Here is a 23,239-nt window from a genome sequence, read left to right as displayed (position 1 = left end):
TGTTAATGAACGCAGACAGGAAGGCCAAAGCTCTCTAGTTAGAAAATAGAATGGGAACCCAAGCAACGTGGAAGTGGCCTTTTCTATACCGCATGGAAACAAGATCTTCAAAGGTGAATTCTGAGCCAACAGAGACAATGGCACACGATATTGCTCCTTTTTGTGAATTACTTCAAGCCTTAAAATCCCTTCATCAACACTAAGCAGGCAATTATCAGGCATCACCCACTCCTTCTCAGCAGGCCATATTTTGACAAATACTTTAGGCTACAAATCAAACAAACTCTTGGGACCCCTTTTAACTATTAAACCTAGAATCTGCTCAATGGGCCCATATCAAACTCAACCCATCTAGTTTTGTGTTCCTTCTATCAATGCCCTTCATTAATACTATAACATGCCCTGGAAAAGCTTTATACTTGCTTCCTCCTTGCACCAGATCTCCTGATGGGAGATATGGCTTCTTATTTCTATTCTTTTCAGCACCATTTGATAGATAAGGCAACATCAGCATGGAGATGCTAAGTATCTTACTGAAGCCCCCAGCTAGGAAGTGGGAAAGCTGAGCTTTTGCGCCCACACCCTTTGACTCTAGAACTTGTAGCCCAAACTAAAAGGTAGATGGCAAAAGCCAGGTCATTAGTCTGAGCTCAGGTCACAGTTCAGAATCCAGCAGCAAGAGCAGGACTGCTCTGCATGAGACAAAGAGAGGACCATATTGCAAAGCAAGAGAAGGTGGGTGGGGTGAGATGGGGTCAATGGATGAGAGAGAAGGGACCAAAAGAGGGTACCCCAGTAATGGGGAAGCCAAAGATCAGACTCTGGAGAAAAGAAATGCCTAGAAGCAGGTTTTTTTTGAAACAGTTTTATTGCTATATAACTTGTAAAGCACACCATGCATGTTTAGAGTATATAAGCTGATAAATTAAAGCTGTCCCGACAATCTCCAACCCCTGGCCACCCAGGCAAACCCTCATCTTCATGTCATTCATATTTTCTAGAATTTCGTGTCAGTATGGAATCATGTGGTGTATATCCCTGCCTAATGCCCTTACCCGGTACATTTGAGATCCATTTGTGTGTCAATGGTGGGTGAATGTTTAGCCCTAACCAAAATATCTGACGGACTAACTTAGGGTGGACATACTTATTTTGGTTCATCGTTTCGGGGAGGGGGGGTCTTTAACTGTCAATTTGACACAGTTATCTGGGAAGAGAATCTCAATTGAGACTTGTCTATATCAGATTGACCTGGGAGCCATGTCTGTGGAGAACTGTTTGATGATTAACTAGAAAGCTAGCTGAGCACAAGCCGGCCGGCCACCCAGAAGGCAGCACAGGCACACTTCCCTCTGCTCTCGTCTGTGGATAAGGAGTAACGAGCTGTTTGAGTCTCGGCCTTGACTTCCTCACAATGACAGACTGCTTCCTGGAATTGTAAGCCAGATAAACCCTGACTTCTCTAAGAGGTTCTTGGTCAGAAAATTTTATCACAGCAAAGAAAAAGAGAAAGAAAGAAAGGAAGGAAGGAAGGAAGGAAGGAAGGAAGGAAGGAAGGAAGGAAGGAAGGAAGGAAGGAAGGAAGGAAGGAAAAGAAACTAGAACAGGAGGCGTGGTCCTCGGTTCCTTGGCCCCATGCACTTAGGCAGGGTATGGTGACAGTGGGGGGACACTCTCATTATGACACACAGTAGTCAGAGACATGACAGAAAGGACCAGAGGCAAGACAGCCCCAAAAATGAGCCACTTCTTCAGCTACATTCCACCTCCTAAGGTTTCCGAAACTAGTGCCACCAGATGGAGATTAGAGATCCATCCTCTGAATATATGGGGACACATTTCATATTCAAATTATGACAAGTGTCTGTTAAAATCTCACTTCATTTTATTTCAGAGAAGTATCTCATTGCAGGAATATGTCAAAACACGCTTCCCCATTCATTCATTGATGGGCATTTGAGTTGTTCCCAACTTAGAGCTATTACAGATGACGTGGACTCCGAGCATTCTTCTTCACAGCTTTGCATAGAGGCATGCTTTCACCCACTAGTTATGGAGTATCTGTAGCCAATGCTGCCTTTGTTCAGAGGCTGTTTTTCTAGGCAACTGTCTTAGCAATCCAGGAGATTCCAGTTCCTCCCTGTCCTTACCAACACTTGGTATTAGTGATCTTTTTGATTTTAAATCTTTTCATGATGCATTTTGCCATGGTTTTAATTTGCATTTCCCTAGTAGCAAGTGACGTTATCTTTTCACATGCTTGTTTACCACACATTACTACATATGCCTTTCTTGATGAGGTACCCGTTCAGTTTTTTTCCACATTCTTCTTATTGTTTTGTTGAGTTTTAAGATTTATTGAAATGTTTGCCTTGCCAAGATAGCTCAGTTGGGAGAGCATTAGAATGAAGACAGAAATCCAGACGTGTGTTATACAAACATTTTCTTTCAGCATGTGGCTTGAATTTTCATTTTATCAATAGAAGTTACTGATGTTGATAAGTCTCACTTCTTCTTTTTTTTTTAATTTTAAAGATTTTGTTTGCCTTTTTATTTGTAAGGGGAGGGTTTTGTAGATTGAGGATAGGCATGTGTATGTGAGTACAGGGGCCATCTGCTAGAGTGAGCCTCCTCACTTGGTTGCTGGGACCCAAACTTGGGTTCTCAGAAAGAGCAGTACGCACTCTTAACCACAGAGCCACCTCTCCAGCCCTGTGACTTTCTTTTCTTGGGTGTACAATTGGATGTCAGAGCCTTCAAATCTTTGCTTCACTTGAAGTCACAAAAACATCCTTGCATCTTTTCTTCTAGCAATTTTATACTTCTCATTTTTTCACTTGATTTATGACTCATTTCAGTACATTTTTGCACAGGAAGGAAGTAGAGAACAATGGCTATTTTAGCCCGTTAGTAGCAGTCATTCCGTCAGTTAAAAAGCTAGCCTCCCTCTGCCGACCCCTTTGTGCTTCTGTCAGACTCAACTGAGAGCTGAAGAAATAGACCAGTTGGTAAGGTGTTTGCCTTGCAAGCTTGAAGAAGTGAGTTCAATCCCCGGGACCCATGTGAAAAGCGTCAAGCATGGCCATGTACTTAGAGTCCTACTGCTGGGAAGGTGGACCCCGAGGCTCCCTGGCCAGCCACCCTCACCTGCTTGGCAAGTTCCAGGCCAGCAAGAGACCCTGTGTCAACAAGAGGGTCTGGCTCCTAAGGAGCAATACCTGAGTTGACCTTTGGCCTCCACCCTCTCACACATACATGCACCTGCACATGTATGACTACACCCCACACACACACACACACACACACACCTGGATATGCCCTCTATCTATGCAGTTCCCTGTCTTTCCCATTGCTCCATGTCACATTGTCTTCATTACTGCAAACTTGCAGTAAATCTTCCTGGATAATAGTGTAGGCCCCTAATAGCTTGATTTGTCCATTGCAAGTTGTTTTGCTTATTCTAAGTGCTTTGTGTTTCCATGTGGGTGTTAGAACCAACATAAATTTCTATTTAAAAATTGATTACAAATGTGTTGATTGCATGGATGAGTTCATTAAGAATCTGCATCTCGCCGGGCGGTGGTGGCGCATACCTTTAATCCCAGTACTCGGGAGGCAGAGCCAGGTGGATCTCTGTGAATTCGAGGCCAGCCTGGGCTACAGAGTGAGTTCCAGGAAAGGTGCAAAACTACACAGAGAAACCCTGTCTCGAAACCCCACCCCCCAAAGAAAAAAGAGTCTGTATCTTGACAGCATTGAATATTGTTACATTTCTCCACAAAGTGGATTTTTGAAGATACTATATCTGGTATGCAATGCCTTTATAAAGTCATAAATGTAGTCTTAAAAACATATTGTAGTTATGTGTATTTGTGTTGAGAACTATTGACAGGGACAAGTTTTGTGTTTCAAACAACATGGTTAGTGCCATACAGCCCATGTGTAGCCAAGGGGGGGGGGGCTGGAGGGAAGGCAAGTCTTTGGGAATCAGTAGGAACTTGGCAGTCGACTCCCACAGGCAACGCAACTGATGGTTCAGGAAAGGGATGACCTAGGTCTCAGGGCCCAGAGGGGCTTCTGGTGACATCTGGACCACAGGCTGGGAGCGTCTTCCAGGAGGCAGACACCACCCCCCAACAATGACCTTAGAGCTACCCTCCTACTCCCCAGGACAATAAAAGAAAAGGCCTGGCCACAGTACTTCAGAACAGAGCAGACAGCAACTGGCTTCCCGTTGCCTAGCAACTAACATGCTCAGCTGCTTGTCAAGAGTGCATACTTAGAAGGCTTCTAGTTGGATGCCAGAAATAGGTTTCGTTTTCTTCCTTCCTTTTTTTTTTTTTTAACAACAAAATTAAACAATCTTTAATAAAATTCCTATAGAAAACTGAAGTCACAGGGCAAGTACTCAGTTGTCTTTCCCATGTCATTGAGGATGGAGGGCTCCCAATTTTCTTTGGAGAAGAAGCAGTAGTTTTGCTGGATCTTGACAGTACTCAGTCTGTGTGCTGCTAAGGCAAGCACTCCGCCACTACTCAGAAAGAGCATCCATTTACACACCAAACCAGTAGTTCCTATTGCACTTTTTTTTACACATCTTCCTTCCTTCCTTCCTTCCTTCTTTCCTTTCTTCCTTCTTTCCTTCCGTCTTCTCTCTCTCTTTCTCTCTTTCTATTTTTTTAAACAGTGTCTCACTTTGTAGCCCCAACTTGCCTAGAATTTGCTATCCTCCTGCCTCTGCCTCCCTGGCGCTGGGAAAGCAGGCATGCCCCACTGCATTCAGCCTTTTCCTCCTTCATCCCCCTCTTCTCCCTCTCTTTCCCCTCTCTCTTTATCTCTTTCTTTCTTTCATTTTAAGTCCTCTTTTAATAAACGTGAAGCCTGTGCTGCTCTCCAGCCATCCTCCCTTACATCAGCAGCACTCTCCAACTGGACTCACGTGTTACTCGAAGCTGCTATGTATACCAGGTTGAAGTTCAGCTACCTCTACTCACTTCCCAAGAGGAAGAAAAATCTAGTGACTTCTAAAAGCTGCCAAATTTTTCTCTACTTATGCTTTTCATTTCAGCTAGCCAGACTCAATTTCTGGATCAGCCAGAACAAAAGTTGGAGTTGGCAGAGCACAAAAATCCGTTTCTGATTTTCACTTGTTCCCCCCACCGTCCAAGGAGCTTTCTGTAGCTGCTGCCTCCCTTGACCCTAGCAGGAGCTGAGGAATAGGACAATGTTCACATCCTCCAGCCAGGACTTAGAACTTTATACCAACAGAACAAAATGCAGGTATGAGCCAGGCTCGAAAGTACATGCCTATAATCCCAGCACTCAAATGGCTGGAGCGAGAAGATCTCAAGTTTGAGAAATTACTCTAGTTACTTGTAAAAGAAAAACATTCTTCTTGCCTCATGCCCTGTGCAGAACAACCCCCACTGGAGACAGCTAACCCAAGTGGAGATAGTGGTTCTGTGAACCTAAGCCACACAGAGGAAGGCACTTTATACATAGTGAACTCAGGGCTCTTTCAGATGCTTTAATCTATTCAACTTTTTTATCAGTAACTTGCTAAGAAACACAGAAAAGCATAGCTAAAATGGCAGAAGAAGTCAGTATTCACTAAATATTTTCTACTGTCTAACCTAAAGTTAGGATAGGGGTCACGTGACTAATCTTGGCCAATGATTGGCTTATGAGCCTGCCTCTTCCTCCATCTTTTTCTTCCCCTACAGCAGGCACCATAGGAACCTGTAAGTCAAGTGGCTTTGCTATATGATAGAGAGTAGCCAGACCCATACTGACTTCACACGCAAGTGAGAAACAAGCCTTTCTGTATGCAGTCACCACTGTTGGGGGCTTGTCTGCTCCTGTGAATTATGTCAGTGAAGACAGCCAGGCATCATGCTGCAGCTAGGAATCTGTGCCAAGGCATGGTGCGCCGTCAGGAAGAACAGCAGTTACAAAGAGCTGAAGGAAGCCTGAAGGTCACCTTTTTGCCATAGTTTTTGTTTGTTTGTTTTGTTTTGTTTCTGTACTAGGGATGACACTGAACTCACAGACACCATTCAGAAAATCAAAATATGACCAAAGGTCATAGGAACAGCCTTTTGTGTTCTATAAATGAAACTACAAATAAAGTCTAAGCAGGAATTCAGAAATCCCTCTCCATGAAATCTCTTGCTTATGTGCTTCCGACTGAAGATTGGGGGTGTAGACACCTCTGCCTGTCCTTTGGCAGAGCCCACATGAGGAAGCGCTTATCCCAGAGCTGTGCTGGCTCCCTATCCCCGCCATGGGCTGACATCAAAACAATTCTGCAACAGGAAGAACCAGGCAGGAGGCTGCCGCCTGCTCACGCTGACAAGATCCCCTCCTTCAGCAGGAAGACTGGAGGTGGCGCTATCTGATGCACGGTTACATAACACCGTCTCCTTCAAAACTGTCCTCTTCCAGAAATGGGTGCTCTAGCCCCCAAATAAATACCGAAAGTTCTCTCTGAGGCTCCAAGCTCCCCTTGGATTTGCCTTGGAGCCCTTACAAAGAATTCAGCAGGTGACATCACGGAGGCTGCTGGTCTCTCAGAATGGAGCTCATGGGTTCTCCTGAGAGAATTCGGAAGTTGCAGCTTAGCCATGTTCCCTTCGCACAGGACTGCTCTTCGGGTGGGTGGCACTGAACGTCTATTTAGAGCTAATTGCTGAAGGAGCCAAGTGATCGCTGAGAGAAAAAAATCAGAAACAGCTAGGTGGCACATTAGTCTCGGCATGTCAGAGACATCCGTGTGGAGAAGGAAGAAAGATTCTTGGACAGTTTCTGCTTCACAGAGCTCAGGCATTTAGAATTCTTTCAGATGTCGGGTGCAAAGTCCTTCTGACATGTACGCTCAAATGATGGTCTCGGGTGACAGGACCAAGCAAGGGTATTTCAAATCGGGCACTGGCTTTGCTAGTCTGCCTGTGTAGCTCCTAAACTCACTGCTCTCACTTAAAGGAGACCTGCTCTGAAGAGGCATGGATGCCTTAGAAGAGATCCAGATGAGTACTGTCTGCGTGTTGTGTCCAGACTAGTAGGTCACATTCCAATAGGGAGAGCCTAGCTTATGAAGGCCTGGATTGTCCTGTCACCGGCCCACCCCTGCCCCTGGGCATTCAGTTCCTAATATGTCTTCTGCACAAGACCAGGAGAAAGGGGCAATTTCCTGTCCTACTGTCCTGACTGTCCTAGGAGCCAGAGGCTAGCTGTCACCTTCCTCTGACTTCACTGACACACGAACCTGAACAGGCTCCGCTTAACAGGGAGGTTGAAACCAGGATTCAGAAGCTGCCAGGTAGGAATACAACAACAGGCAAGATCTTCCAGGGTGTTTTGCCCAACCACGTTTATTTATTCAAACTGGAAGTGTGGTAAAGCCACAGAGGCATTACTAATAGGATGACTATAAAGTGACATTTTCTCTGGGGTTTGGTTGAGAATCACCAGGTCAGGCACAGCGGAAATGGCTGGGTGAAAGTGCTTGCCACACAAGGGCATGGGCCTGAGATCAAATCCCCAGAACCCACACAGAGCCAGGTACAGTGCGGAAGGCGAGGATTAACATTCAAGAGCGTCCTCTTACCTCCACACTTGTGCCATGACACACGAATATTCACACACACACACACACACACACACACACACACACTGGAGGGGGGCAGGTTAGAGGATGTGAGAGGTTAAAGGTTACAAATGAAACAGTCGTCACTAGACATTGATAACTTTGGTACTTGTCAAAAGTGGCCCCTGGGGATGTTTTTAGTCAGTCTGCTTGGTGTAACCAGTGCCTGGCAGAGCGCCCGCATGGCACATGCCACACCCATCACTCCATAAGTGCCAGTTCTTGTGCTGGAGCACTTCGGACCCATTCCTGTATTAACCAGCACACCCGCCAGATGCTGCAGGGACTCTTACTTTGTCTGGTGGGCCTAGGAATGGAACTCAGACTACCAATTCAGGCTTCCTTGAGTTAACTGCACAGAGCCATGGCTAGGGAAGGGTGGTTGTGGGGCTGGCCCCAGGCTTACCAGCGGCTATCTTGAGGCACTACCAACAACGGGTGAGTTATTTCAAAATGTTCAGCGCCTACTCCCTTTGTTGATTCTAGTCTGACCTCTGGAGAGCATTGCCTGACTTCAGCACCCACAGTCACCTTCTCTTCCAGCGCAGCCATTCCAGCTGAGCAGTGGGAGATGGGAGGCTGCTGGGGGAAAAAGCAGAGAATGGGATAGTGACCGGTTAGTACTTATAGCACTGGTTAGTGATGTCCTTGTTAGAAAAGCAGAATGTTCCAGAAATGCAGCAGAGCTGAGCCTGAGCAGAGTCTTCAGACACAAGAAGCCTCATGGAGAGGACATATGGCCCAACGGATAGGTGTGGAGCAACACTCAAAGGCCTGGTCATATACCTGGACTCTGGGGACAGAAGCGGCAGATGCACATGCAAAGTCACAGGAAGCCTTGTCCACCCTGAAAGGCACCAAGACTCTGCTGTATTGGCCTGTTTTCTAGATGGATCGGGCTCTAGTGGGCATCACCAGCTTACTTGTTTAAAAGGGTGTTTTCTGCCGGGCAGTGGTGGCGCACGCCTTTAATCCCAGCACTCAGGAGGCAGAGGCAGGCGGATCCCTGTGAGTTCGAGGCCAGCCTGGGCTACCAAGTGAGTTTCAGGAAAGGTGCAAAGCTACACAGAGAAACCCTGTCTCGAAAAACCAAAAAAAAAAAAAAAAAAAAAGGGTGTTTTCTAAATTCCATGCCAGAGCTACTAAACAGGGATCCTCAACAAGAAGGCTTCAAATCTCTCTCTCTCTCTCTCTCTCTCTCTCTCTCTCTCTCTCTCTCTCTCTCTCTCCAAATGGGGGGGGGCAGAGACCCCCAGACCTTCCAATTGTGGCTTTTTTTCATCTTGACTCAAGGTCAGAGAGTGTGGGCTTGTTTTCCCCTGCAAGGCTGCATAATAGGATGTTTTGGCCAAAGGTGTGGTTACCAGATATCTTATACCTCAAGGCCTAATTACAAGATGTTTTGCCATAAGGCATGGTCACCAAATGTTTTGAGTGCTAAGGAGGTGTTTACACTTGACTGTACTTTGTACCTTGAACCATTATGTCCTTGAAAGGGAGAGGTCTTCCCCCCCACTTACTTTGGGTATATAAAGTACTAAAACTCAGGTGTCTGTGGTATTGACCCAGAGCCCTCCCAAAGCTATCCTGTATCTCTGTCTTTTTTTTCATCTATGTCTATATTTCATAACTATTATTTCCCAATTCCACACTCCCCCCTTCAGAACCGTTCAACAGGTCGAGCTGGACTCAACATGTGTACATGTATATGGAGGCCTAAAGTCTGTGTCAGCCATCTTCCTCAATTTCTCCACCCTATTGTTAGACAGGATCTCTCACTTAAACTAGAACTTGTGAATATGGCCAGTCTGGCTGTACCTTTCCCGTGCTGGGTTTGCATCACCACACCCATTTGCTGTTGTTGATGTTTTTAATATGGGTTCTGAGAATGCAATTTGCACAGCAAACTTACCTGATGAAGCCATCTTCTCTGTCCTTAAATTGGAATCAGTATTCTTTCTGTTTTAATTTTTTTTTAATGTGTATAAGTGTTTTGCCTGCATATGTAATCTTTGCACCACTTGTATGCCTGGTGCCCATGGAAACCCAAAGAAGGTGTAAAATACCCTGGAAATGGAGTTACAGATGGTTGTGAGCAGCCACACGAGAGCTGAGAAATAAACCTCGGTCCTCTGCAAGAGTATCCAGAGCTCTTAAACACTGAGCCACTTCACTAGCTCTAAACTAGTATTCTCCATAAGTCCTCATGTGGCTCTTATGACCAGGCAAGTGTGGAAGCAGCCTGGCCTGGAAATGGGGTCACCGAAACTAATGCCAGATTCATCTGAACTGGGTGCCCTGTTTTCTCAAGCCTCCTCACCCAACACACACTCCTCACAGCACTGCTTGTCCTAGACCAGGCCTGCAGACTTCTGGACCCCCATCCCATCCCACCCCCACCCCCAGCCTAGTAGGCCCGGGTGTTAGTTACCTTTACCACCAGAAGCATCTCAGCAATCAGCCCTTTTCTACCAGCTGAACTCCAACAGCAGATGCAGAAGACACAGGCCAGGCTCTGTTTCCCCTTGTTGCCTTTTTATTAGGTGATAAGGGCTTACATCGGCAGTGTCCTTAGGGAGGAATGATGGTACACTGTGGTGATAAAAGGGGTGGAAGGAGCGGAGAGGACACAGCTGGAAAGAAGGACTGGAGTGATGAATAGAAATTTTTATGGGTCAGAAAATCATGCCTGTAGCCATTTGGCAAACCCCGTTAGAACACGCCTTAATGAAGAGACAAATGGAATGTCCTCCTAAGCATTCTTAGGAGTGCTAGCCAAAGCTGCCTGAGTGATGACTGACTGGACAGTATCGATTCTGTACGTTCGAAGTATCTAGGCTAGGGATTAGGTTTCACAATAGCAAGCCAGGCTTGCTACAGCTTCCCCTGTTGGGGAATTGCTCTCCACGTTGGGTACCTTGGCTTCAGATGGTTCAGAAGGGATTAAGGACAAATTCTGTTGCAATTGCTGGTTGAAACAAAGAGGGGAAAAGTGGGGGGAGGAGAGGAGAGAGAAAAGAGAGACAATGCCAAAAAATGAAAACTCATTTTAGCTCTTCTATTAAAGCCAGATGTATTTTAGGCCCTGTTTCTAGGCAACTGCCTAATGGTAATATTCTCAAATCTTCTTTTTTAAAGGCTCACAACTGTCAGAGTCAGTAAAGGTCAGAAGGTAATTATAAAATAATAAGGCTGACATACGAGAGGCAGAATCACTTCAGGATGCTTGGGAAGGACTGACATGTTATATCTTGCATTCATTTTCAGAAACTTGAGATCACTCGGGGCACTTGCACTGCCTCCTTCAGCGAGTCTCCCGTGCGGTCAAACCCAACAGGGCATTGGCATGGAACCCTGTCCTCTGCCATCACATCAAGTCACTCCTTAAGGGTCGATGCAGTCCCCAACATGTGCTCTACTTAAGCGAGTTAGGCAACAAATGTCTAAAAACGCCTCTGAAACAATACAGAACTTCACACCAGGTAATTGCCTTCGAGCGCAGACCCAAGGCTCGGTATGGAGAAACTGAATTAGAGAGGAGGGGCAGCGTGGAGAAGGGGAGGAGACAGAGCACGTTACAGTCCACGAAGTGTGTGGATAAACCGATCTTCGTTGTGGTGCTGACTTCATTATTAAGTTCGGTGTGACTCTGGAAGGGGAAAGCACAGGAACATTGACCGAGTTCCTCCAGCGCTAGGCTAAGAAGGTCCTGTGTTCTCACTCCCCATCACTTCACTTTCTCAGTTCCATGTGGCTTAGAGGATTCCCATTTTATAGAGGAAAAGGCTGAGTCTTGGAGCAGCTACAGAGTATCTCTAGCTCCCTCACTTACTACAGATTCAGAAGACCTCATTTTTTACAAGGTCTTTAGAGTATATGAGGTAGTCTTTGTGAAGATCTAGCCGTTCTGGACATACGGACACTCAGGGCATCCAGGATCTGCCATCCATTAGAAGTAAAGATGAGTCCTTGCCTGGCCTTCAGTCTTCCATCTCCAGTCAGCCCTCCTAATCCTGCTGCTAGAGAGGGCCTCTGTCTACTCCTGGAATGCTCGCCTGCAGTGCCCATCCTTCAAACTATCCTATTTAAGACTGCAACCCGTCATTCTCCTCTCCCCTGTATCTTCAACCCTCCATAGCACTCACCACCATATAAAACAACTTGTGATTTTTCTAATGTATTTTTATTTATATGTGCCGTTGTGGGGTGGGAGTGCTCTCTGAGACCAGGTTGGGGCATCAGATCCCTTGGAGCTGGAGTTACGGGTGGCTGTAAGAAGCTGCCAGACATTGGTTGTAAAGAGCTTCCAGACGTGGGTGCTGGGACCCAAACTCAGATCCTCTAGAAGAGCAGCAAGTGCTCTTCACCACAGATCCATCTCTCTGGTCCCCATCTTGTGTTTATACCTCCCATTCTCCTGATACCACTAAAAAGCAAGCCGCAAACATACCCCTTTATTACCTTGATCTTGTCCTAGCTGAGGCCCAGCATCTGGATGTTCAAAAACTGTCTTTTAAATAAATAATTGTGTGTATTTCTTCTTTCCTCTCTCCTTTCATCTCTCAAGGCCATACACTTTATTAGATCAAAGTCTTTGACCTTCCAAAGTATAAAAAAGAGGAAAATTCCAACTGTCGGTGATAACGGAACAAGTGAAGGACTCGAAGACAAAAGCAAGCCCTGATCATAGACAAGCAGTTCCCAGGGTCTCTCCCAGCACTGCCCCTCCATGCTGAACGAAAGATGCTGAGGACTTTGTTTCCTTTCCTTCCCCACCTCCCTTTTTAAGATGTTGTTGAAGCCTGGGTAGCAAGAAAGCATTCATTCTGTTTCCCAAAATTTGGGTTCAAGCATTTATTGATTGAATCCTAGATGATGCACAGAACATGCTCCTGGCTGCAGCAGACAGACTATAGCAAGCTAAAATGGAACTGTATCTTGGAGCCCAAAGGAAACAATTGGGGAGTCCAGAGAAGGCATCTCATCTCAGGGGTGCCTAGCTATGCTTATAGACAACCTCAAACAACCTAAGTCCAGAAGGGGTAGGAAGCTGCTCCGGGCAGCACTCATGCATCAGCAGGAGCACTCAGACACTCACTGCAAGTGGTCTGGACGCAGATCTAGGTTGTGTAGCACAGTGTCTCATGTTAAAGGAAGGACTGGGGTTTTACCTGTGAAAACTTGGCTGATCCAGTTCACATTCATAAGGTTCGTCCTAATGCAGGATGGTTGTAGTCCAAGCTAAGGATAACAAAGAAGAGCTGGATGTGATGGTACATGCCTGCTATCCCAGCACTCAGTGAGTTGAGGCAGGAGGATTGCTGTATGTTTGACGTAAGATCCTGCCTCAAAACAAGGGAGGGGGGCTTAGTTTAGGAAAGGTGGTTTAGTGGATAAAACACTTACTGCAAATGCATGAAAACTGGAGTTTGGATCCCTAGCACCCTCTGTGGAGTTGGGTGGATGTGGTGACCCATCTGTTACCCCAGAACTTGGGAAGCAGAGATGGCAGAACCCCGAGCAGGGCTGGCCAGCTAGGCAAGCCGAACCAGCAAGCTCTGGGTTCAGTAAGAGACCCTGCCTCAGTTAGTAAAGTAGAAAGCAATCAGGAAAAACACATGACATCAACTCTGACCTTTACAAGTATGTGCAGGCATATGAATGTGCATTCACTCACACTGTGCCCACATATGCAAATATACATATACTTGTGCACATCACATACATACGCACACACAAAAATCTAAAAAGCATCAAAAGCAAAACAAAAGAAACCCATCCAAGGAAGATGAGATTATTTAAAATGTTTGTGAGAAAGAAGGAGTTTCCCACCTACTTGTTTATGATATACCTAGCCCTTTGCTCAAGTTGACAGGGGAGAACACAGGCCCCTTAGAAACCGGCATGGCCAAGAGGCTACCTAAGAATGAATCATATGTCCTGGAGAGGCTGCTTGATCTGCCCCTGACCAGCAGCTGCAATAAGCCCAGGGATGGCCAGCCTCCAGAGAGCAGAGAGTCCCCAGGCAGGCAAATCTCTGTTGAGTTTGCTTGAAAACCAAATTCACAGAAAGAGCCACAGGTTGACGTCAATTCTTATCACGAGGACTTGACCGACCCACTTCTCAGGGACTTTCCAGGCTAGGGGTTGCTTGTTGGCAGCTCACTGTATCTGTTCATGGATGTTCATGAATTATCATCTGAATCATCCAAAATGAATTAAAACAACTTTTAAAATCCTGGTAAGCATACAGCAATCTGGAGGTTTCACATAAAAATTGGGCTCCAGCTCTTCATGGGAAAATACTGGGGAGCAGTGATTTGCCTCCTTCTCTGACACAGTAGATGGGCAGGAGACAACGGCTGCTGCCTCTCCCCATTGCTTCCTAGAGCTCTTCCTCCTGGGCAGGGCGTGGTCTCACTGGTCAGCCCCATGGGACATTTCAGGTGTTCCAGTGACCTCTGAATCTCCAGAAACTGACCTTGAACATCCTTGGATGCACTCTCACCCTATTTCTAGTCTGCATTTATCAGAATATCTAAATTTTTAAATACATATTTTTTTCTAGGCTAATTGGCCCTGCCAAAAAACATTTCCCCTGGTAGATTACTAGATGCCAATAAAAAGCTGGGCAACTAGGAGCAGAGAATGTAATGATACAAGGAAGACAAGAAGGGGGAAATCGGTTAGGATAGGAGAGCACCCCCAGAGAATCAGATCCCCAGCCTGAGCAACTGAGCTACTTAAAAAAGGAAGGACATGGAAAGGGCTGGGAGAAGGCACTAGAAGGGAATTATCTCTCAGCAAGAAGTTGGGAAAGATGGGGGAGTAAGTGTAGGCAGAGAAGGACCCTTCCCCCCATCAAGCCATATGGGCTAATGTTTAACAGCAAAATATTAATATCTATGTACTTATCCATCTTACTAATAATTAAACTTTAGATGCTTGGGAATTTTGAATGAGGTGTTAAGTGCACAGTATGTTAACTTAGGCAAGGGTAAGCTTTTTCCAGTTCAAAGTTAGTGCCCCAGCAAGAGGAAAAAAAGTGATAGAATGTTTCGCCCAGATGGTTTGGCTCTTTAATATCTACAAGCACTTTGAAAACACTTAAAATATTTTTCAGCGTTTTCTGTGCAGTTGCACTAAGTGAGGACTGCTGGCTGGCTTGTCTCCTGTCTGGTTTTTCCTTTGCTCTCTCTCCAAACCTCTTTTGGTCTTAGATGGCTGTAGCTGATCCACAACACTGGAACTTGGGGGCATGAGAAGTTTGGGTAAAGTTGGAGATGTGAGAGTGCCAGCAGGTGGTCTCATAATCCAAAGCCTGGAGATTCCTCCTTTTATCTCGGTGCTCCCCATGAGCTCTGAGCTTGAGGATGCATATTTGAGATATACACATCCCCCACATCAAGGTGAGGCTATGTCCCCTCCCATATGGGATTTCGCTGGAGCTGTGGAAGAACTCCAGTACTGCTTGATAATTACACAAAAGGGAGAAGTCTCCAGTCGGCTGAGAAGACAGGGCTTGGACAAAAGTGCGAGTCCCTGGTAAAGGGGGAAAAAGAAAACACCACTTCCTGAGATCACTCTCTCTGCCCTCTACAATACAAGAAACGTCTTATCCCAAGGTGTAGCCACTTTGGCAGGGCATGCAGGGCATGCAGGGCATGCAGGGCATGCAGCAGCAGCTGGATAAGGTGTATAGCAGGCTGCAGTAATGGTATGCCATGATCACTTCCCTTTCCTTTTGTAAATTCTAGCAGGATTCCCCTGCAGGATTCAACTCTCTGGAAAAGACACTGAAGACTGGGGCTGGAGAGATGGCTCAGCAGTTAAGAGCACTGGCTGCTCTTCCAGGGAACCCAGGTTCAATTCCCTGTACCCACTACCACCTGGAACTCCAATTCCAAAGGACTCCATGCCCTGTTCTGGCCTCCAAGGTCACCAGGCATGTACCTAGTACACTGATATAAACTCAGGCAAAACACCCACAGAACTATGATAATAACAACAACAACAACGATAATAATAGTAATAATAATAAATAAGCTGTAGCAAAGTGTCATTTTAATGTCATGTCAACTCAAAATAGCAAAAAATTAAACATATATCATGAAAAAGCAATGAAGAGCTAAAAACCCTTGAGTCAGGGCAACAGGGGTAGGAGAGGCTTTAGAGATGATTCAGCAATTAAGGCATCGGTTGCTTTTGAAGGGAACCTGTGCCTGGTTCCCAGTGCCCACATGTAGGCTCACAATTGAAAAAGAGAAATAAAAAGGAAAAGAAAGGACATGACTGCTCCCGGGTATGGTGGAAGAGAAAGTTTATTGTAGATAAAGGGGAGAACAGAACGTAAGTAGAGGCAGGGACATCTGGGAGAGTCCAGAGTGGACATGACCAGACTGAGCTGGGCCATGTGGGAGAGGGAGAGGGTACGGGAGAGGGGAGCGAAGAGACAGGGGAGCCAGGTACAGCAGCCAGGAGGTCAAAGGTCCAAAAGGGAAGGGTATCCAAAATGTCTGGATTATATAGGGAAGAGCCTCTGGGGTAAGGGCAGCCCAGCTCCTGGGCTGAAGAGTTCAAGGTTGAGGGCAGTGTATGCCAGACATACCCTGTATTAGGCAGGGACTGAGGGATGCTGGGAGAGCCTGGAGACCAGGTCCCTTTGATGTGGTCAATAGGCACCTCAGGGTCTATACAGGCTTTGAAACCTAACAACCACCTCATGTAAAATGCCAGTCCACCCTCTTCAGGCTGCCTTAGGCACCAGACGTGTACATGGTGAACATACATATAATACAGGCAAAGAACCCATACATATAAAAAATAAAAATAAAAACTTATTTTAAAAAAGAAAACATAAGCCAGGTGGTGATGGTGGTGGTGGTGGTGGTGGTGGTGGTGGTGGTGGTGGTGGCGGCGGCGGCGGCGGCGGCGGCGGCGGCGGCGGCACATGCCTTTAATCCCAGCACTTGGGAGGCAGAACCAGACGGATCTCTGTGAGTTTGAGGCCAGCTTGGGCTACAGAGTGAGTTCCAGGAAAGGCACAAAGCTACACAGAGAAACCCTGTCTCAAAAAAACATAAATAAATAAATAAAAGAAAACACTTGTAAGTCTGTTCTCCTTATCTGATCAGACAACAACCCAAGTCCAACCTCCCTCCTCTACCTACAGATCCGGATGTAAAGCTCCCAGTTACTCTCCAATGCCATGTATGCTGCCATGCTTCCCACCATGGTGATAATGGATTAACCATCTCTGAAACTGTAAACAAGCACTGAATTAAATGCTTTTTATAGAATTGTCTTGGCCATGGTGTCTCTTCACAGCAATAGAACAGAGACTAAGAAAGAAGTTGGTACCAGGGACTGGGATATTTCTGTGACAGATCTGACCATCGTGTTTGTTGGCAGAATATGGAAGACTTTGGGACTGTGGGCTAGAAAAGTGGTTGGCTGCTTTACATGTGGCATAATGGACCATCCTAGGAGGAGCATGAGAGACAGTGCTGAGGGTTATTTGTAATATGGGGGCTCAGCTCAAGAAGTTTCTGAAGGGGAAGAACATTAGTAAGTGGCCTAGAGACTATTCTTGTGATATTTTGGTAAAGAATGTGGCTGCTTTTTGCCCTGAATCTGCCTGGGGCTAAATTGAAGAGTTTTGGATTAATGGTGGTGTTGGCAGAGGAGTTTTCAAGACAGACTCATATTGACTCTGTCATGTGGTTATTGCTAATCACTCTTATGCAGCTCTAGAATGCAAAGGGGCAAGCTGGACAAAGAGAAATGCAATATGCATGTTTGAGAAGAAAAGGAGCAGCAGGAAGTACAATGGAGCTAAGTCCTGTGCTCAAGGAAATAAAATGCTTAAAGGAAAGCCTGGTGTTAAATGGAATAAAGGGAATTGTGACCTCAGGGAAAGACTCCACCCAATTAGGCTTCCACTTTGTGAAAAGGAATTAAAGGAAAGCTTAAGCAGTGAAGGAAACTGTCAACAATAACAGAAAGCTGATGCAAATGTAATTGAAAGAGGGGGCCAAGTTCCAGCCCCATCAAGCCACAGAACTTAGGAGCTTTGGCCACATGGTTCTGGCTTTAGAATCAAGGATACAAGAATGGGGTTGTGGAATCTCCCTCTGCAGCTAAGGAAAGCCACTGAGGCCTGGCATGTGTCAGGGGTATCCCTCCATGGAGGCCCAGAGGGCCATTACATAAAGCTGTGAAGGTGAAGCCTGGATTGCCTTGGAGACCCCAAGATGTTAGAGACAACAATGGTCCTGAGACACCTGCCAAGGAGAATTGCTAACAGGGTGTAGAATCACCTGGAGACAGAAATATGTTGCAGTAAAAAAAAGATGAAAGAAATTGGAGATCTGAAGTGCCCTTTGACATCAGACATGGAGGTGCAGAATTTGGTGTTTGCCCTGCTGGTTTTCAGACTTGCTTTGGTTCAGTATTTCCTTACTCACTGGAACATGGTCCAAGAATGGAGTACTGTGAGGAGAACTCTGAGTGCTTATGAGAAAACTCCAAAAAAACAAGTCTTGTGACCTCAGTTTCTTCAAAACCTGGAATTGTTCTTGAAATGTGTAAGATGAGTTGCTAAATGGTCTTATTAATTAAAAAAAAAAAAACAGGGCCAGATATTGGGATTAAAACTGAGATCAGAGGAATAGGACAAGCCACAGCCAACCTCACCTTACCAACCCTCAGCCTCCATAGAGACCTCTTTCCTGTATACCTACACCTATATGTCTTTCTGCTCTGCCATCTCACTTCCTCTCTCCATCCAGCTATATCACTTCCTGTCTGTCTGTACAGACCTCCAGACTTCTATGGTTAGTGCTGGTATTAAAGGCATGTACCACCATGCTAGCTCTGTTTCCAGTGTGGCCTTAAACTCACAGAGATCTGGATGAATCTCTGCCTCCTGAATGCTAGAATTAAAGGTGTGTGCTACCATTGCCTGACTTCTGTTTACTGTAGTGGCTGGTTTCTTCCTTTGGTCCTCAGATTAGCTTTATTGGGGTACACAGATAAAATATCACATTTTCCCCTTTTTGTCTAATATAAAAAAGTTATAACTAATAAAAACTATATACAATACATAAAGGCAATAAATACATCAACAATGTCTAGTCCATTTGCATTTGACAAATTCAGTGAAAATATTCCATTATCTATCCTATCTTGGTGAGTCCAAAATGTATGTAATTCACTTTCTATCCTAACTTGTATTATCAAAACTATCTTTTGATTCCTTCAAAGTTATACACTTTACACCTCTTAGTGAGTTTCCATTCTGAATTTGTTAATAAGTAAAACTGTATAACTATCTAATCTTCAACTCCCTCAGAGACCCAAGAAGGAAATAATATTAACTGAGTATGGAGGAAGTGCAAGCAAGTGACTTCTAAAAAATTTGAGAAATGACCGAAACAGCTGGCTGCCTGGACAATCACCTATCACCACAGAAATGCATTTCTGTGCCCCTCCCAGGTGTAGGGGATAGGAGTGAGTTAACTTCAGATTATTCATTACAGCTATTGTTATTGGTTTATATGTGTCTATGGAAAGGCATGTTTTTGCCACATGGGACTTGATTGTTGTGTGGGGCTCGCCTGCCATGTGTGGCCTGCCCTTGAGATTGTACACTGTATTCATGTGATTCCTCTTAACCGTGAGTGTATAAATTGTCTGAAGCTCTGAATAAAGTTGTCTATTGCATGAAGGGGAAAAAAAGAAGAAAGAAATGTATCAGTGAATAAGGAACTGTGAGACAGGCTAGCATAGGGAATAGCTTAGCAGCCTGGGACTCCCCTTGGATTGGGTTATCCACATACCCCTCTTCTAATAATGTACTCAGGAATTTTGATCAATCTAGGACCCCAGTGACATCAGGCTGCACACACACACCTCTCTCCAAACAATGGACTAAGTTTCTCTTCCCTTAATGACCATAAAGAATAGACAGCTTGTATTCAATTGTACCCCAGTTACATCCTGATAGGTCTGTCCTGAACAAGTCAGGTGGGGGTGTGGGGCATGTGTAATAAAGCTACCATCTCAGTGAACTGTTGGGGAGAATTCGCTGTTTATGAATGTGTAATTAGGCATGCATATGATTGAAATCAAATGCATCATAAAAAAGGATACAGCAGTGAGCAAAAGGTTATAATTCAAACCTGTCCATCAAAACAGAGAACCACCTGCACCATGCCCCTTGGCAACCAATTCCACTTTCTCTTGAACCCATAAAAGAAGTCTCAATCATCTAGGTCCTTGAGTATTCACTCATGTGGCTGCTGTCACTCTTGATGGCATACTTCCTTCTGATCTATACTATCACTTCACTTTTGAATCTTCTGAAAAAAAAAAAAAACTTCTTTGCTACTTTGCAATCTGTGTCAGCCTTTATTTCAAGTCCTTGAAAAGAATCTAAGAACTTGGGAACAGCTGACTCAGACCCTGAAAACCAGTAACAACTGCACCTTTTAAGAGGGCCCAGGAGCTGTCACTTTTGATTTTATAATTCAAACTTTAGAAAAGCACATCACTTGAAATCAGTGTGTGTGTGTGTGTGTGTGTGTGTGTGTGTGTGTGTGTGGGTATGAATGAGCATCTTTAGGTGATTTCAGTGGGTTGTACAGGACACAGCTCCCTTCAGTGAGCAGCCAGAGCATGCTGTCTTTCCCACAGCAGAATTGTGGTGAAAGAAACCTTTCCTGGGTTATTTAAACCTCCACCAATGTGGATTAATTAACTGGTCCTCAATGAATGGTTTGTCCACTGGACAAGGTACATCCCACGATCATACTTCAAAAAGTAGACTACACTGTTAAGAAAGTTGTATGAAATATCTTTGAGCTTCATTAAAATATGTGGAGTCCTGTTATTCTTTTCAAATCAGATTTCCAAATAGTGGCTTGTTCTGAATTATTACAAAGAAGAATGTGGCTTAAACTAACCAACAGTGCATTTAAAAGTCAACAATCTCTATTTCCATTTTTGGTCACAGGAGCTTCCTCTTCTTTCACTTTTCCTTAGGGTACCACACCTTCTTTCTTTCGATCAAAAGTCAATGAATTCATTCCAGCCCACACTCAAGCAACATGAAGCTATATTCCATCACCTATTCCCTTGCCTAGAAAAATTACAAATTCAAATGACTTTTTGAGGATTTAATATATGTGGCTATCAGGATATTGCTTAATATAAAATATAATTAAACACTTCCGTTGTCAATAATATTCATCAGATAATCAGTACCCCAATCCATTCATTCATTTGCCTTTTAAAAATGATGATGCTCAAGTTGAGTGTAGTGGCACATGCCTTTAACTCCAGTACTCAAGAGGCAGAGGCAGGTGGATCTCTGTGAGTCTGAGGCCAGCCTGGTCTACTGAGTGAGTTCCAGGAAAGCCAGAGCTACACAGAGAAACCTGCCTTGGAAAAAGATTGTGCTCAACTTCTTTGAAGTCAAAGTATCAATCGAGTTCCATGCATCATACAATGGAGTATGCGCTTCAATACCTAGGATTCAGATTTTTGTCAAGAAGTATAGCTTTTCATGGTACCACACGCCTATGATCCCAGTACTTGGACATGGAAGAAGGAGGCCAGCCCAGGTACATGAGATATTCTCTCAAAAATACAAAAAGATTAAAATAAAAAGTCACGTCCAATCATCGCAAATGACATCGTGCTTGGCAGCCAACAATGTTTACACATACCATCTTTAAACTGAATTACAGAACTCTGTCCAATAGCTATTACTACTTGAGTGAGGAAGTAATCTGGCTGAGATACTGGGGAAAAAAATCCCCTCCACTTAAAAAAGAACCTGAGGCACTGCAGGATTAAAACAACTACCTCTAAATGGGACCCTGGTGAGGAGGCCCTGGTGGGCCTTGGACAGTCATTGTGCAAATTTCTACAAGATAAAGACCTAGAGAGCACAAAGTGAGCATGTGTCAATGACTTACTTAACTCACTAATGAGAGGAGGTGCAGAGCTTAATACCAAAGAGCATGAGAAACAGATACACAGAATCAGTAAGAAGAACATTGTCAGAACATCTCAGTAGATACAGCACCAGGTAACTCAAAGAAAACATGACCTCTGGGAGTTACATCATCTATAAACAGAAACTACAACGTATTGATCTTTTGGGGTTTGGATACAAATCAATAGTACATAGCAAAGGTTAAAGCAGTCTTCTCAAAGGTCAGCAGTTTTTTCTATGTGGAGCAAAACAGCAAATGTCTTCTGGTTCCTGGGCTGCATGGTCTCTGCTGCTTCCACCTAAGTTGTGGTGGTGTACTGTGAAAGCAGTTATGGGCAAAAATGAATGAACATAGCTGGATTCCCATGGAAAAGAATAAGCAGAAGTCAACAGAACCACAACCTGCCAGCCCCCACCAAAGACTGCCTGGTGATCCTGGAGCAACACAGTTAATCCTGTATGCAAACTCTGAAGAGACATGCAGTCATTTCCAAGGTTTACTTAACTCCAAGGAAAAGTTTGTATCTCTATGCTCACTGGGTCCTTCAAGTACAGATAAGAAATAGGCTTTTTCCCCCTTAAGTTTAAAACAAGTACCAAAAAATTGTTTCTCATCATTTTTCATCTTTGACTTGCTTTGTTGAGAAAAATACTCTGTGAGCAGACCTCCATTTTTTTTCCCATTGATTTGAGGAGTTCTCTTCAGAACTGGAGCTGACAGGAGAGCTCTAGGAGCTATCAAAAATGCTTGATGTGACCTCCTGCTAAACCTGACTGCCAGAAAGCCAGGTAGGCTGCCTGCAGACCTCCTCCTCTCTCTGTTCCCCCAGACCCAGTCTCTCAATCATGTCCCAAGTACTACAACAGAACACCAGCTGCAGCCTCCCTTCCCCTCTGCCCACATCCTAGAGATCCCACAGACCATGGGAACGGAGGGAGTGTAGGGAGAGACAGCTGGAATTGAGGGGGGCACATGATGGGTGGTGTGAAAACCTAGTGCAGAGGAAACTTCCTGGAATCTATTAAAGTGATCCTAGTGAGGACTCTCATAACTGGGATAAGGAGTCTCAACTGGCCATCTCTTGAAGCCAGACAAGGCTTCCAGTGTTGGGACTGGGCTACATTTAATTGAGTTGTTGGCCAAGGAGGTTCTATGGAACTCTCCAAACAGCCCAGGCTGATGCTAAGACAAAGGATTGCTCTCCACAAACTGATAGTAGGGCCCCATTGCCATGACAACATTCACACAGCTCATTGAACATGGAGAAGTTGAGCTGGTGCCTACATGGAGCCTTCACCCCACAAGTTCTAGTCTCTTTGGTGTGGAATGAATGGTACTCTGCAAGCTACCAAAAGAGAAACCTGGACACCAACCCGGACACCACCCCAACCACCCTTTGACCTACAATCAGTCCTGCCTGCAAAACATGCTAGGGCAATGGTGGCACAGAACTGTGGGAGTATGTTGTAGAATATTATTTTAAGGTGTGTTACTTTTGTTTATGCTTTGGAACATTTGTTTAATTATGGAAAGATGTGTTTGATTAAGTAAGAATGTTGTTGTTGGCATTTTACTCTTTTGGGGGCCTGCC

General features: G+C 44.9%; 1 long non-coding RNA gene across 1 annotated transcript; it reads left to right on the top strand.

Moving 5' to 3' along the window:
- Positions 1-6,406: 6,406 nt before the first annotated feature.
- LOC119088321 lies at positions 6,407-11,817 on the top strand. The gene is made up of 2 exons (XR_005091953.1): positions 6,407-7,318; positions 10,913-11,817. It is a non-coding gene; the product is annotated as an uncharacterized LOC119088321 (long non-coding RNA).
- The last annotated feature ends 11,422 nt before the right edge of the window (positions 11,818-23,239 follow it).

The sequence above is a fragment of the Peromyscus leucopus genome, chromosome 7 (genome assembly GCF_004664715.2).
Source record: "Peromyscus leucopus breed LL Stock chromosome 7, UCI_PerLeu_2.1, whole genome shotgun sequence".
NCBI classification, from domain to species: Eukaryota; Metazoa; Chordata; class Mammalia; order Rodentia; family Cricetidae; genus Peromyscus; species Peromyscus leucopus.
Note: the sequence above shows the minus strand (reverse complement) of the source record. Positions and strands in the feature narration are given on the sequence as shown.